This window comes from Cebus imitator, unplaced genomic scaffold, assembly GCF_001604975.1.
Source record: "Cebus imitator isolate Cc_AM_T3 unplaced genomic scaffold, Cebus_imitator-1.0 Scaffold21, whole genome shotgun sequence".
NCBI lineage: Eukaryota > Metazoa > Chordata > Mammalia > Primates > Cebidae > Cebus > Cebus imitator.
Genome location: NW_016107336.1, coordinates 8,091,111 through 8,108,225, shown reverse-complemented (window position 1 = coordinate 8,108,225; position 17,115 = coordinate 8,091,111). Strand labels below are relative to the sequence as shown.

At 46.2% G+C, this 17,115-nt stretch overlaps 1 protein-coding gene across 2 annotated transcripts in view; it reads right to left on the bottom strand.

Annotated features, from left to right (window-relative positions):
• Positions 1-17,115, bottom strand: part of CMTM8 (CKLF like MARVEL transmembrane domain containing 8) — a 128,612-nt gene that overhangs the window by 23,465 nt on the left and 88,032 nt on the right. The window lies entirely within an intron of this gene.

The following is a 17,115-nucleotide window of genomic DNA, read 5'->3' as shown; positions in this document are numbered from 1 at the left end:
TGGGATTACAGGCATCAGCCACCTCGCCCGGCCCATTTCACTTTCTTTTTTATCAGTTGAAGCTATTAGGGAACTTGCTCCACCAAAATGAGGGAGAAAAGCAAGAAAGAGAACAAAACAAATTCAACCCAACAGACGGGCAAAAGGAATTCCACAGATGACAGTGAAGGGAAGACCCCTGGAGAAACAGATCCAAGATCAAAATGGGGACTCTGATTACGTGACGAGATTGGCCTTCTGAGAAACTTCCCTGAGAAGCAATTGGAAAAGATGTGAGACAAAATGAGGTAGCTACAAAGCCTGGCCTTCAACAGTCTTGAGGCCCCGAGCCCCGTGGCACCTGCATAGCCCCGTCCCTGCTCCGCCCCACACGGCCGGATCTAACTTATTTTGGTGTCACAGCTGAGTGCTGTGCTGGAGGTGGCCAAAGTACAGCCCATCAGGGTGTGCTGGTCTGGCCAGTCAGCTGCAGGTGAATTGTTTCTAGAACCAAAGTCTATATAAAGAGAGAACAAAAGCATAAACAAAAAACAAACAAAAACTAAGCAAAAAACCAAAACAAACTCACTATTATTAACCTTAGTAAAAACCAAAATAAATCATTGTTCACTACAGCATTCAGCTCTAGCTAATATTTATGTAAGGATAATACACACAGATTATTGACTTAAATCATAAACTAATTATAGACCGAGGACGTGGCTCATACCCTTGGAATCCCAGCACTTTTGATGGCTGAGGTGGGAGGACTGATTAAGCCCAAAAGTTCAAGACCAGTCTGGGCAACACAGGAAGACTCTGTCTCTACGTTAAATAAATAAGCAAGCAAGCCAGGCACGGTGGTGCACGCCTGTAGTCCCAGCTACTCAGGAACCTGAGGTGGAGAAATTGCTTGAGCCAAGGAGGCTGAGGCTGCAATGAACTGTGACTGTGCCACTGCATTTTAGCTTGGATGACAGAGTGAGACCCTGTCTCAAAAAAAGAAACAAAAGAATTAGAACATGGAGAAAGAAAACTTCAATCATGTAGCTGGTGCCACAGACCAAACTGGGTGCTTCCCAAACCCACATGTCGAACCCCTAAATCCCAGTGTGATGGTATCAGGAGGTAGGGCCTTTGGTAGGTAATAAGGTTTAGACGCAGTCATGAGGGTGGGGGCTTTCATGATGAGATTCATGTCCTTATGAAAAGGGATACCAGAGAGCTTCCTGTCACACTTTCTCCACCAATGTGCACCAGAGAGAGGCCACGTAAGGACACAGCAAGAAGGGGGCTGTCTGGAACCAAAGCAGAGGGCCCCGAGCAGACACCTACCCTGCTGACACCTTAATCTTAGACTCTGTCTACAGCACTGTGAGAAGTAAATTCCTGTTGTTTAAGCCACCTAGTCTATGAGTCTCTGGTATTTTGTTATGGCGGCCCAAACTAAGAGAAGGTAACAAGAAGTGACTAGTTAACATTCAGAATTGAATCAGAAGATGGCAGCTTGCATATTATAACTACAGATATGGGTAAAGCCGGAATAGCTGTCTCTGTGGAGACACATGGGGAGTTAAGGGAGTGAGAACTGCTGTTTGTTACAAGTCTTTTGGGTCTACAGGTATTTGACCACCCTACTGATGTCAGTTGATTTCTAGAATTTTCTTTCTTTTTCTTTTTGAGATGCAGTTTCACTCTTGTTGCCCAGGCTGCAGTGCAATGGCACAATCTCAGCTCACTGCAACCTCTGCCCCCTGGGTTCAAGTGATCCTTCTGCCTCAGCCTCCCAAGTAGCTGGGATTACAGGCATAGGCCACCACGCCCAGCTAATTTTGTACTTTTAGTAGAGACGGAGTTTCACCATGTTGGTTGGGCTGGTCGTGAACTCCTGACCTCAGGTGATCTGCCCACCTCAGCCTCTCAAAGTGCTAAGATTACAGGTGTAAGCCACCATGCCCAGCTGATTTCTAGAATTTTCTGGCTAAGACATCTGCAATAACAGCAGCTTTGGTCCTTTCCGATATTTATACCACTTGTTTCTTTTTTTTGTAAATGATTGCATTGGCTTGAATCTCCAGTACCATCTTCCAGAACACAGCTGATGGTGGCAATCCTTATTCTGTTTTATCATTTTAATGTTTTACATTTTTATATGTGTTGTTGGTTTTTGATAGATGATGGATACCTTTTATGGAGCTAAAAGTTTCTTTTTAGTGACCTAAGGTTTCTTTTTCAACCTCTCCTGTAAACAATAAGGAGCTCAATTAAATATATTTTCTGTATATTTCGCCTTTTCAAAATTAAATGCAGTATTGCTAATACAGCTAACCCTTTTGATGACCCAGTGTCATCACAAACATCAAATATTTCAATTGCCGCTTTGTGCTATAGAAGGAAACTGCTTGCCTCTATTTGGAATGGTACCAGAATATCTGTGTTTTTCCATGAAGAAAAAAAAATTTTTTTTGACTGATCTCATTCTGTGGCTGTCCAGGCTGGAGTGAGTGGCGTGATCACTGCTCACTGCAGCCTCAACGTCCCTGGGCTCAGGTGACCCTCCCACCTAAGCCTTCCAAGTGGCAGGGACTACAAGCATAAATAGGTGAGACTACACTGCCACACTTGGGTAATTTTTTTATTTGTAGAAACGAGGATTTGCCATGTCACCCAGGCGGGTCTTGAACTCCTAGGTTCATGCGATCTGCCCACCTCGGCCTCCCAAAGTGCTATTACAGGATTACAGGCATGAGCCACCATGCCCAGCCTGAAGTTTTTTTTTTGTTGTTGTTGTTTTTGTTTTTTTTTTGAGACAGAGTTTCACTCATGTTACCCAGGCTGGAGTGCAATGGCGCGATCTCGGCTCACCGCAACCTCCGCCTCCTGGGTTCAGGCAATTCTCCTGCCTCAGCCTCCCGAGTAGCTGGGATTACAGGCATGCACCACCATGCCCAGCTAATTTTTTGTATTTTTAGTAGAGACGGGGTTTCACCATGTTGACCAGGATGGTCTTGATCTCTTGACCTTGTGATCCACCTGCCTCGGCCTCCCAAAGTGCTGGGATTACAGGCTTGAGCCACCGCGCCCGGCCCAGCCTGAAGTTTTTTAACCGACAATCATCACCTCACCTCTTGCAGCCCTCAGTGAGCTGATTTCACTTGCCCTCCTCTGTCCTTTGTGTACACCCTCCTACCCCACACCATCTTTATTCCAGTATTCTACGGACTAAGAAAACAAATGTCAGGTTTTTTAGTTTTGAGACAGGGTCTTGCTCTGTCACTCAGGTTGGAGTGCAGTGGTGCAATCACAGCTCATTGCAGCCTCAACCTCCTGGGGTCAAGCAATTCTCCCACCTCAGCCTCCAAAGTAGCTCAAACTACAGGTGCGTGCCACCATGCCCAGCTAGTTTTAAAATATTTTTTAGAGCCAGGGTCTCACAATGTTGCCCAGGCTGATTTTGAACTCCTAGACTCAAGTGATCCTATTGCCTCAGCCTTCTAAAGTGCGTGGATTACCGATGTGAGCCACTGATTTCAGCCTAATTTTTAAAATCATCCTGAAAGACAATATGTTTGTCCCTGAGGACTCCTTGTGGCGTCTATGAGCTTTGTGACAGCTCTTCTGCTGCGCAGAGGAAGTATCTAATGGCAGTGTTAAAGAGTCTCATTTATTCAAATACCTACTGAGTATTATTATGACGCAGGTTTTCTAGGCACTGTTGGTGGGGCAGGAAATGCTACATTGCTGTAGGATATAAGCGGGCTGATTTATTTCTGACTTTAGCCTTGACCGGCAGGAGCACCGTTATTGAAAATGTACTCTAGCCTTGAAAACAGGTAACTTTTGACAATTAACTAGGCTAACCCAGAAGCAATGCACCAGCTGTTCCCAGCTGGCTTAGCTCTGGGGATTTGCAGTGTTCTGGTGAGATCTCAGCATACTTCTGAAATACCGCATTAGATTTTAAATTATTTATGATACTAATTCCTTGCAGTGAAGCAGCACTGGAAATCAGCGATCGTAGATTCGCTGTTATGTGGCCCGCCAGAAAACCAACCAATATTACCATGCCTGTTCTACTTCTGGCGTACATTTAACATGGCACATGTGGCAACATTCATTCATTCATTCATTCATTCATTCATTCAAAAACCTGAGGTCTTGGCTGGGTGTGGTGGCTCACGCCTGTAATCCCAGCACTTTGGGAGGCTGAGATGGGTGGATCATTCAAGGTCAGGAGTTCGAAACCAGCCTGGCCAACCTGGTGAAACCCTGTATCTACTAAAAATACAAACAATTAGCCAGGCATGGTGGCACACGCTTGTAATCCTAGCTTCTCAAGTGGCTGAGGCAGGAGAGTCACTTGAACCTCGGAGGCGGAGGTTGCAGTGACTAGAGATCATACCATTGCACTCCAGCCTGGGTGATAAGAATGAGATTCTGTCTCAAAAAAACAAAACAAACACACACCAAAAAAACACCAACAGCAAACACCTGAGGTCTCAATGGCAGTGGAATGATGGGGGAAAAAACAGACACGGTCTCTGCCCCTAGAGAAGGTACGTCAATTGATATTTAATTATAAGCTGTCATAAAGCCTATGAAAAGAAACGATGCTGATACAAGAATGTAAAGCATAAGGACCCAACCGAGTCTGGATGGTCAGAGGAAGTCAGAGACAAATAGGTGAATGAGAGTTAGCCAGGCAAAATGTGGGTGGTGGAAGGAATGCCCACACTCTGAGACAGACACCTCAGCTGGTGACATGGGTCTTTTATAGTTCTTAACACATGAAGATCAGGGGGAAGTCCACTTGCAAAGGAGGTCTGCCATCAGATGGCAGTCTCCAAGGAGGCGCCTTTTCTTAAAGCCAAGACTTATCCCACAGTGGTTTGAAGGCCAAACAATGTTAGCGTTGGATTGATTAATTCCTCATTTCACAGATGAAGAGATGCTTACAAATGAAGAGGAGACCAGGCCACGTTCAGAAGCAACCAGCCTAGGGTCATGAGCTACTCGGTGGTCAAAGCAGAACCAGCATTTGGCGGCATCTTTCAATCTGGTGCTATTTTTATTTATCCTACAGTCTTGATTGATTCCCCGTTCCTTCCTTCTCCTTCCTCTCTGGCTGGGGCGACTCTACCACACGTGGTAATAGCAGACCGAGAGGCAGAGTTTGCTTAGTGGGGGAAAACCTGAATTCCATTAACCCTCGGGCAAGTCACTAACCTGAGCTTCAGTTTCCTGAACTGTAAAATGGGGATACGGAGGCTTCCCTCCTAGGGTGTGGGAGGAGAAAATGAGTTAATCAATGTATGCACAACAGTGCTTGCTAGGTGCTGTGTCCGTTATTACTACTGTGCTAAGATTACTCCCAGAGTTTACAGTGGCTTTTTTTTTTTTTTTTTTTTTTTGAGACAGTCTTGCTCTGTCACCCAGGCTGGAGTGCAGTGTCGCAATTTCAGCTCACTGCAACCTCCACCTCCTGGGTTCAGGCAGTATTCTGCCTCAACCTTGCGAGTAGCTGTAGCTGGGACTACAGGTGCCTGCCACACACCTGGCTAATTTTTTTGTGTGTGTATTTTTTAGTAGAGACAGGGTTTCATCATGTTGGCCAGGCTGGTCTCGAACTCCTGACCTCAGGTGATCCACCCACCTCCGCCTCCAAAAGTGCTGGGATTACAGGTGTGAGCCACCGTGCCCAGCTACAATGGCTCTTAGGAGGAACACTCCTCTTTCTCAGGTAAAAAACTTACTTTCCTCTGTAACTGAAGCTTTTTATACTTGTGTGGAGCCAAGAGGTCTATTTCCAGCTCCCTAGATGAAGGGACTGAGCTTGGGAGCGCTCTCACGAGTACTAATGCCAACGAGGGGTCAGGCTAAGTGAACTGTGAATGCTTAAACCTGCAGCTCTGTTTTCCTCGCCCTGTGTGGACACCTGCATGCCATAAGGCTACCTCAATACCATGGTTAGCATGCCCCTGTTCCTATTTGGTTAAATGGTATAATGCCAAGGCCATCTAGCCTGGTCAGAAGAGCTGGGCTTTGAATTCTTACCACCTGTGTGACTAGGCAAATAACTGTCATCTATTCAACCAATATTGATTGAGGACCTATATGCCCAAGCCCCAGGTACTAGGATAGTACCTACTGTGGAGCAAGGAAGCTCTTCTTGAACCTTCCCTCATCTGACCCACACAGCTAGCCCCTAAAACAGATTTTTGTTCTGGGTTTTTTTTTCTGAAATGGAGTCTTGCTTTGTTGCCTAGGCTGGAGTGCAGCGGCATAATCTCGGCTCACTGCAACCTCTACCTCCTGGGTTCAAGTGATGCTCCTGCCTCAGTTTCCTGAGTAGCTGGGATTGCAGGTGCATGCCAACACACCAAGCTAATCATTGTGTTTTTATTAGAGATGGGTTTCACTAATAATTTCACTCCAGCCTGGGTGACAGAGCAAGACTCTGTCTCACGCACACACACAAAAGCCACTGTAAACTCTGCGAGTAATCTTAGCACAGTAGTAATAACGGACACAGCACCTAGCAAGCACTGTTGTGCATACATTGATTAACTCATTTTCTCCTCCCACACCCTAGGAGGGAAGCCTCTGTATCCCCATTTTACAGTTCAGGAAACTGAAGCTCAGGTTAGTGACTTGCCCGAGGGTTAATGGAATTCAGGTAGACTGACTTCGCAGTAAAGATTTTCCCCACTAAGCAAACTCTGCCTCTCAGTCTGCTATTACCACGTGTGGTAGTGTCACCTCAGCTAGAGAGGACATGGTGGCCAGGCTGGTATTGAACTCCTTACCTCAGGTGATCTGCCTACCTTGGCCTCCCAAAGTGCTGGGATTACAGGCATGAGCCACCATGCCCAGCCTTAAAATGGGTTTTATCATGACGATTTTGTAGGTAGGAAAACCAAGGCACGGTGAGTTAAATAACTTAGTCCAAGTTTTTTTTTTTTTATCTTGAGATGGAGTCTTGCTCTGTCACCTGGGCTGGAGTGCAGCCGTAACCTTGGCTCACTGCAACCTCCACCTCTAGGGTTCAAGCAGTTCTCCTGCCTCAGCCTCCCGAGTAACTAGGATCACAGGCATGCTACACCACACCTAATTTTGGTATTTTTATTAGAGAGGGTTTTCACCATGTTGGCCAGGCTGGTCTCAAACTCCTAACAGGTGACCCACCCGCCTCCGCCTCCCAAAGCACTGGGATTACAGACGTGAGCCACCCCGCCCAGTCTGAAGCTTTTAAACTGTACTACACATCAACATCAAGCCACAACTAAGTTAACTTTTCTGTGTCTCAGTTTTGTCATCAGTGTTGGGATAATACATATTTTCTAAAATCCACACAAGACAATATGCTCTACAAATGATAGTTGCTATCATGATTAATACCTGGAAAAAACAGTTGGCAGATCATAAACCTGACTTAGAGGAATAGGCTGGAGTTTGAGACAGAGAAGCTGGCTCCCGCCATGTTCCTGCTGCGTGAGGGATGGGACATTACCTAGAATGCCACCAGCCAGCCCCTCCCCAGGTGCAAGGTTCTGGGCATATGGAGATTCTACTAAAAGCAGCAGAAGCTTCTGAGCAAACCCACTCCCAGTTCTGCAAAACAAGATGCCTGTCAGTTGTCCATCACTGTTGGTCCCCAGGGAGTGTGATCTCCAGACTGAATAGGGCTGATCACAACAAGGCCTTTTGACGTGCTGGCCTTTCACATGGCATCTTGGTTAAGGACAAGTAGATGTAAAACAAGGTGGCAACTGATCCTATTTGCTCTGATGGCTTCAACATCCAAGTCAGAGAGCATGCTGCTTTTAATTCAGTGAATTCCAAGAAATCTTGCAAGAAAGGTGATATTCTACAGAGTCTGACATAAGAGCCATTTGGGGTCAGTAAAGAAGCTGTGGGCATCTGCCACGTGTCACGCACAATACGGAGTGCCCAGAGTACAAAGGTGAATGAGGCCTGGGGTCTCCACACAGGAGGAATTTGCCATCTAGCACAAGAGACAAACACAATTTAGTTTTTTTCTTCAGGGGTTGGGAAACTTCGGCCCACGGCCTCATGGTGTCTGTTCTGTGCAGTCAATAAACATAGACATGCTTACTCATGAACGCATCATCCATGGCTCTTTCCACACTGCAACAGCAGAACATGTGATCTCTTGGCTACAAAGCCTGAAATATTTACTATCTGGTGCTTTACAGATAAAATTTGCCAGTTCCTGTTTACCACCACATATATGTGTACTTATGTTTTTGTTACCTGTGTTTCAAATAAATCAGGATATTAATATATCAAGCCAAAGAAGATCATACAACGAAAGAGTGTACCTCTTTCCTGGACCATCAAGGACTTACATTATCCTCAAACTGACCTCTTTCTACATTTGCTTTCCAGAGTCAAAGGGACTCTTTAAATCGGTCATCTCCACTCCCATTCCAGGTTAGGAGCCCTTCTGTTTAGCAAGCAAGGCAACCATCTTCACTTATCCACTAGAGGGTATCCAAACACTGCTTATAAAAGACAAAACCACCAGACCCTGTTCAATGGACGGAGATCAGAGTTTACTATCTGCCTGGAAGAGTTCCTACACTTAAAACGCATTGCACAGAGGTGGCAGGGCACGGAAGAATAAGCTCAACTCTCACCCATTAGTACCAGACGTTGCCTGGAAACAGATCTGACAAGAAACGCGGTCAGCTGGCTGAGATAAAGATCAACTAATAAAGACTTGGAAGGGCAAACTTAATACAGATTCACAGCCTCCTCCTCACACCCCTGCAGAGTTCTTACTGAAGTGTGTTTCATACTTTAACGGGGAACTGTGTGGAGCCTCAAGCAGTACAACTGAAGGGCTTCAGGTCTTGCTGCTTTCTCCAGCAAGGCACTTGGCCTCTGGGCTAGAAAGGTAGTTTGTAATAGGGAATGGAGAGCTGGCTCTTAGGAGAAGCATGTCTGAATTGCCCCGGAGGATTCTGAACCATATGGTTGTCTATTTTCAAACAGCATGAAAATGGGCATCTCCTGGCCCTCTCTGAAGTCCCACCATAGGACTCCTTTGGATACTCTACTGCAGATTAGAACAAAACTTGAGGCCTAGATATTGTTAGTAATTTGTGAATTATATATTTTTAATTAAATTAATTTTACTATACTTTAAGTTCTGGGGTACATGTGCATATCATGCAGGATGTTACATAGGTATACACGTGCCATAGTGGTTTGCTCCCTCCATCCCCCCGTCACCTACATTAGGTATTTCTCCTAATGCTCTCCCTCCCCAATGCCCCCACCCCCCAACAGACTCCAGTGTGTGATGTTCCCCTCCCTGTTTCCACGTGTTCTCATTGTTCAACACCCACTTATGAGTGAGAACATATGGTGTTTGGTTTTCTGTTCTTATGCTAGTTTGCTGAAAATGATGGTTTCCAGATTCATCCATGTCCCTGCAAAGGACATGAACTCATCCTTTTTTATGCTGCACAGTATTCCATGGTGTATATGTGCCACATTTTCTTTATCCAGTCTACCCTTGATGGGCGTTTGGGTTGGTTCCAAGTCTTTGCTATTGTGAACAGTGCCACAATAAACATATGTGTGCATGTATCTTTATAACAGAACGATTTATAATCCTTTGGGTATATAACGATGGGAAGAAAGTTACCCAGGTGCCATGGCAAGAGACTGAAGGTACAATCTGTCCCAGCATGATAAATAACGGATTACTTAGTTATAGCAATGATACCAAATAGATTTACTGATTACTTGATTATAGGAATGATCTATTTACCAATTACTTATAGAAATGACACCAAATAGATATTAGATTCAATCACAGAATCAATTAATCAATCTTATGACATCATTATTCTCTATTGATCTTTGCTTTATTGTAGGAACATTTTAGTTTTAGAGTATAGACATAATCGGGTGAAATATAATTCGGAACTGAAGTGATCAGGAGGTGAGAGTAAATGCCTTGCAGTAACACCAGCGCCTGGGAAGGCACCAGTTACCTAGCAGGCAGGCCTTGCCATAACACCAGTGTCTGGAGAGGTGCCCGTTACTTAGCTGTGAGGGGGAGTTTCCCTCTCACTGGGGAGTTCAGAGAAAACTCTGCTTTGCCGGCTCTTGAGGAAGATCTGACACTAGCCAGGCTGGCCCACAGACATCCAGGGGTTTAAACACCTCTCCATGGTGCTGTGCTCCGACGGTCACCATCCTCATCCACCTTCCTGTTTTACTTTCCCACTCGATGCTCCTTTGTAAATTCTTAGAAGCTGTGAGAATGGAGGAATCCTAAAAGCCTTTGATCTCTCTGATAAGTACATAGAAAGATACTGACGTATGTGCCTCCTCTCCTTGCAGTGGCTACCTGAGAGGGAGAGGCCCTCTGTACTGTACCCACGTGACCCCCTGAACTGTACCCATGTGGCCCCCCCGTATTGTAAGAATGTGATTTCCTTGATCCCTACCAATCAGTCTCCTGACCCTGCCCCCTTGCCTTGTATACAATAATTATCAGCGTGTCCAGGCTTTCAGGGCCACTGCTGGACTCCACCCCTTGGTAGCAGTGGTCCCCTGAGCCCAGCTGAATTCTTCTCTTATCTCTGCGTCCTTGTCTCTTTCTTTTCTACGATCTATCGTCTCTGCACACAAACGAACACCCACTACACCCTGTGGGGATGGACCCTGCATATACCCAAGTAATGGGATTACTGGGCCAAATGGAATTTCTATTTCTAAATCCTCGAGGAATCACCACACTGTCTTCCGCAATGGTTGAACTAATTTACACTCCCACCAACAGTGTAAAAGCGTTCTTCTTCACATCCTCTCCAGCATCTATTGTCTCCATATTTTTTAATGATCAACATTCTAACTGGTGTGAGATGGTATCTCAATGTGGCTTTGATTTGCATTTCTGTAATGACCCTTAGGACTTTAGTCTTATATTCTATGATCAGCTAAAGACCAGCAATGTGACACCACCACCAGATCCTGATTTTCCCAGCAGGCAATGGAATGGAAATCAGCCTATTGGGCTGACTTTAAAATATGCCCACTAATTCTTTGATGCAAGGTAAGCGGGACTTAGTGACTTGGTTTTGATGAACAGAATGTGTTAAAAATGATGCTATGTGACTTTGGAGGCTGTGTCATAAAAAGGAGATAGCCTCCCCCCACTGTCTCATCTTGGGTCACTTCCTCCAGGGAAGCTGGCAGCCATGTTGTGAGGCCACTCAAGCAGTCTTGCAGGGAGGTCAACATGGAACAGAACGGAAGTTTCCCACCAACAGCCGGCACCAGCTTGCCAGCCACGTGAGTGAAGCTGATTCTCCAAGCTGAATCCTTGGAAGTGGATTCTCCAGCCCCAGTTAAACTTTAAATAACTGCAGCTCTGGCTCACATCTGATGGAACCTCAGAAAAACACCTGGGCCAGACCTGCTCAGCCAAGTCGGTTCTGAATTCCTTATGTACAGACACTGTGAGTGATAATAAAGGTCTACTACTGCTTTAGGCCATTACATTTGAGGGTAAATTGTCATGGCACCTCAGTTAGGCATGGTAAAAAAGAAAAGAAAATTTTAGGGTAATTTGTTACACAGAATTAGATGGCTAATATACCAAGTGCCATCCAATTTTGCCTTATATACAATAGGCAGTGTGTTAGGTACAAAGCCTGGGACACCCAGGTTTGTTACGAATTTGCCGTGTGACCACAGGCATAACTATTTCTCTGAACTTCAGTTTGTACCTCCACAAGATGGGTACAGCATCACCTAGTTTGCAGCAGGGTCTTAAGGTGTTCTGTAAAGATAGAGGTAAAAGCAGTAATATCACTGTCATGTTTTTCCTTTTCCTTTTTTTTTTTTTTGAGATGGAGTCTCGCTCTGTTGCTCAGGCTGGAGGGCAGTGGTGTGATCTTAGCTCACGGCAACCTTCACCTCCAGGGTTGAAGCAATTCTCCTTCCTCTGCCTCCAGAACAGCTGAGACTACAGGCATGCACCACCATGCCTGGCTAATATTTTGTATTTTTAGTAGAGATGGGGTTTCACCATGCTGGCCAGGCTTGTCTCAAATTTCAGACTTCGTGATCCACCTGCCTCAGCCTCCCAAAGTGCTGGGATTACAGGTGTGACCCACCACATCTGTCCTAGTTTCCTGTTTTTTCTCCCAGAGAACATGCTTTAATGCTTAGCAGAGCTGGTTTCTTAGCAGTAATGGTCCTAGGGACTCAGTCAGTGGAAGAAAGTAGTGGAAGGTTTCCCATGCCTTTAGAACCGCCGGGCTCAGGGTGCTGAGGAGCCTCAAGAGCAGAGGCTGGCATGCTCTTACTGTAAAAGGCCAAATAGTAAATATTTCTGGCTTTGTGGGCCACATGGTCTCTGCCACAGCTACTCAATTCTGACACTGCAGCATGAAAGCAGCATGGACAATATGTAAATGAATGGGAGCAACTGTGTTCACTAACATTTTTTTACAACAGGCAGCTGGCTGGACTTGGCTGCTGGGCTGTAATCTGCCAATCTCTGCCTTGTAGCCATGGCTTCTCCATCGGTGTGGTCTGGTCCCAGGCCAGCAGGATCAGGATCCCCCAGGAGCACAGTGAGGAATGCTGACTTTCAGGCCACACCCAAATCTGCTGAATCAGCATTTCTGGAAGGAGCCCAGCAAGGCGTCTTCCCAGGCCCCCAGGCAGCTCAGGTTTAAGAAGCCCTATCTTCTTCCCTCTTTCTCATGGGCTGCTCCATGCACCAGGGACTTAAGAGGAATACTGGATGCTGATGCCCCAATCAAAGACCTTCTCAGGACTCACAAAGAACACAGACCTTCCCCCAGAATCGGTGAAACATACTTGGATCATGGTCCTGGGTCACTGGTACCACAGCAGCAGCCCCAGCCAAACAGAGCCTTCAAGAACACCAGACAAATGCGTGAAAGAAGACGCTCAGAGCGAGGGGATTAGATCTGGTGACATTCCAGGGCCACCTCTGTCCCCAGGCCTGGACGGCATTATCTGTGGTCACATGCTAACCTGGCTCCCACATTTACTTACTTCTTTAAACACTTTTCCATTTCACATGTTGGTTTCTGCTGTGATTTGAATGCGGCCCCCAAATTTTATGTTGGAAACTTGGTCCTCAATGCAGCCGTGTTGAGGTGGGACCTCTGGGAGGTGATTGGGTCATGAGGTCACTGCTCTCATAAATGGATTAATCCACTCATGGATTAATGAGTTATTGAGGGAGTAGGTTTGTTATCACAAGAGGGAGACTGTTCTAAAAGCCAGTCTTGCTGTCTCTTGTGAGCCCCCTTGCTATGTGACGCCCTGCACCGCCTCAAAACTTTGCAGAGGGTCCCCACCAGCAAGAAAGCCCTCATCAGCTGTGACCACCTGACCTTGGGCTTCCCCGCCTCCAAAACTGGAAGAAACAATGGTTTTCTTAATAGATTACCCAGTCTCGGGTGTTCCGTCACAGCAACAGGAAACAGACAAAGACGATTTCCTTCTGTTTTAGTGAAGCATGGGGGTATAAAAGGCAAAGAGGAGAAGAAAAAAATGAATGCTATCTCCTAAGGAATAGAACTGAGATAAAGGCTTACAGGAAAGACGATGAGAGGGCAGTGAGCAAGAGGCCAGAGTCTCTATAAAAACAGCTGCTTCTGTGTGGGAGAGAAACGCTTATGAATGATAATAAACCTCTTACCTCTAACCAGCACCATATTTGTATAAGACATCACGTTACATTGCTCGCATCTCATTTAGCTACATAGTTGCATGATAGAGAGATGACCATCTCTATTTTAGGGAGGGAAACTGAGGCTTACAGCAGTGAAGGGCTATGTTCAAAAGCACATTCTGCAAAGCTGCAGGAACCCTGGCTGAAAGGCAGGTCTAGGCTTCCTTTCTGCTACAGAGCCTCCTAGCACTGCCACAGGTCCACAGCCCAGTTTGAGGTCAAGATGAAATCTTACATGTACAAGCCTTGATTTGTGCCGACTCTACTTTACCTCAAGGGACTGCACAGAGCCTGAGAACCGGCTCTACCTGGGAGAGCTCCACCTCTGTCCTTCTACCATTAGGCACTAGGGAGGAAGGTGGGAGGAGGGCGGGACATCACACAGAAAGGTTCAGGTGTGGTTGTACAACTGTGCATGTATCAAAAGTCACACAGCTACTTTTTCATGTCAATCTCAAAAGAAATGAAATAAAAATCAAACAAGGAGGATTATGAAATGCTTCCCTCCACCAAAGATGCCACACATTTGCCCCAGGGCTGGCGGGTGTGAGAAGCCGTGCCCTCATGCTGAGAGTCGCTGCACTGGAGGGCCTCTCCCACTTGGTCAGGTTGCTTTCTGGAGTCTGTCATTCCCTCCGTCCACTTGTCCTCTGGATGTTTAACTGCTTCTGAGTGCAAGAGGTAAGACTGTGCATCTCTTCCTCAAGGGAGAGGTCTGATCTCCCACCCAGCAAGTCTCCCTGATTTTATGAAACCGAAAGGGCCCTGGCAGACATACACGCCCTTTAGGAATCTATATTCCTTTGTCGTGTCCATTCTTCATTCTGAAATTCCTGGGTTATCAGACCTTCTTTCACACAGAAGAAAATTTGAGAGAGCCTTAAATCATAATGATCAGTCCAGGAAACGCATGAGAACAGGTGACCTTCAACACATCTGTTCTACCCAATTAGCCTTTGCCCCCATGGCTGCCAGCTGCACCAGACTTAGTAGAGTCCAATGGTCAAGGCCAGTGAACTCACGGCTGCAGAGATAGACAGTTGCCCACCTGGCCTCTGAAAACAAGTTTAGGAATATCAAGCCCTCCACGGAGGTGAGTCTGGCTGTGCACGTTTCATGCAGCCTTTTCCCCAGGCAAGCTGGTCTGCTTTCGACGGGAGATGTACAGCTTACCAGAGGGTCCCACCACCCACCACCCAGTGCGCCTGACTCCACCATTGCAGAATCTCCTTCTTTGTCTACATCCATCAGGAGACGAGCACACATACACTTGAGGTGGGGAGAATGACAGGTATAGGAAGGTGTCACACTCCCCAGCTCCCCCAGGAAAGGAGTGGGATGGAGAGCGCAGCCTCACGCCAGCTTGGCAGACCCACTGGTGCCCCTGGAGACCAAGCCAGGTCCTTCCCTCCATCTCTGACAGAAGGGCACTGGCAGGATAGAGTTATTGCTCCTGGCCAGGCCTCCCCACTTGGGCAGAGTATGTCAAAGATGAGCTATTACTCAGGGAGCAGGTAGGCACTGAGAGACCCAGCCCTAAATGTGCCAGCAACTTCTCCCTTCCCTCCCTCCCTCACCAAGACGGCCCAGGGGCTAGTGGAGCAAGAGTGCAGGAGGCCCTTGGCCTCACCATCTGGAAGGTAGGAGTTGGCCTAGGACTGCAGTTTTCAACTGTGGCAGAGGTGGGCAGGCATCAGTGACGGATGTCACTGGTTCACTTTACACCATTTTTTTAACTGGGTGAAGGGAGGTGAACTTTAAGTGGAAAGAAATTTAAAATTTGATTGTCACATTAAGGCAAAACGATATGGCAAACACAAATTTGAATATATTTTTAAGAGAAAACATGAGCTGGCTTCAAAAGGTTCAAATTGTGCTGAGTTTGGGAGCTTCTGGGACATGTTCCTTTGCCCTCTTTTTTGTTGTTGTTGTTGTTAATTGACTGTTTTTTAGAGCAATTTTAGCTTTACAGAAAAATTGATTGGGCATGGTGGCTCACGCCTGTAATCCCAGCATTTTGGGAGGCTGGGGCAGAAGAACTGCTCTCCCCAGGAGAACCTGGGAGGCGGAGGTTGCAGTGAGCTAAGATCACACCACTGCACTCCAGCCTCGGTGACAGAGGGAGACTCTCTCAAAAAAAAAAAGAGAAAAAGAAAAATTAATTGGAACATGCCGAGTTCCCACATATCCCCTTCTCTCCTCCCTCAGCTCCCCTATAATTTATATCTTGTATTTATTATAATTGATAAGCCAATTATTGACACATTATTATTGACCAAAGCTCACAGTTTACATTAGGGTTCACTCACGGTGACAGGCATTCTATGGGTTTAGACAAATGTATAATGACATGTATCTATCATCGGAGCAGCATACAGTATTTTTACCTCATAAAACCATCCATGCTCTGCCTATTCATCTTTCTTTCTTTCCCTTTATTTTTTTTTTTTTGAGATGAGTCTTGCTCTATCACCAGGCTGGAGTGCAATGGCACAATCTCGGCTCACCGCAACCTCTGCCTCCCGGGTTCAAGCGATTCTCCTGCCTCAGCCTCCTGAGTAGCTGGGACTACAGGCTTGCACCACCACGCCCAGCTAATTTTTGCATTTTTTAGTAGAGACGGGGTTTCACCATGTTGGCCAGGATGGTCTTGATCACTTGACCTCATGATCCGCCTGCCTTGGCCTCCCAAGGTGCTGGGATGACAGGCGTGAGCCACCGCGCCCGGCCCTGCCTATTCATCTTTCTCCTGCATCGTCTCTAACCCTTGGCAACCACTAATCTTTCTAATGTCTCTATACCTTTTCTATTTTTTTTTTTTTTTGGTGGAAAAGCGAATACAGAAATACTGTGCTGCAGTTATAAGAAATAGATTAAATCTAGGAAAATGGTTCATTCTTCAGAAGAGTGCTAAACGAGAAAGGATAAAAAAAAAGAAAAAGAAACGTAGCCCAGTGCTTCCCTAACAGCAGTGTGTACACAATTGCCAGAGGTCTCGTTAGAACGCAGCTGCTGACCTGGCAGGCCTGGGATGAGGCTGGGATCCGCATTTCTTTTTTTTTTTTTTTTTTTTTTTTTTTTCGGACTTTCTTTTTTTTTTTTTTTTTTTTTGAGACGGAGTTTTCGCTCTTGTTACCCAGGCTGGGCTGGAGTGCAATGGCGCGATCTCGGCTCACCGCAACCTCCGCCTCCTGGGTTCAGGCAATTCTCCTGCCTCAGCCTCCTGAGTAGCTGGGATTACAGGCACGCGCCACCATGCCCAGCTAATTTTTTGTAGTTTTAGTAGAGACGGGGTTTCACCATGTTGACCAGGATGGTCTTGATCTCTTGACCTCGTGATCCACCCGCCTCCCACAGTGCTGGGATTACAGGCTTGA